The following is a 201-nucleotide window of genomic DNA, read 5'->3' as shown; positions in this document are numbered from 1 at the left end:
CGGCGGTGGTGGCGGTGATGAAGGTGGTGACAGAGGCAGCGCTACCGATGGTGTTGGCAAACGATAATGGCGATGGTAACAATCGCAAAATTAATGGGAGAGCAATAAAAACCGGACAGATTCTTCTCAAGCCGAACCGACAGATATGTTAATTTGCCAACGAAAAAGTTCAGAATCATCTTTACGACAGTTTAACGGCAT

Source organism: Penaeus monodon, chromosome 31, assembly GCF_015228065.2.
Source record: "Penaeus monodon isolate SGIC_2016 chromosome 31, NSTDA_Pmon_1, whole genome shotgun sequence".
Lineage (NCBI taxonomy): Eukaryota > Metazoa > Arthropoda > Malacostraca > Decapoda > Penaeidae > Penaeus > Penaeus monodon.
The sequence above is the reverse complement of the archived record's forward strand: the minus strand, read 5'-3'. Positions refer to the sequence as shown.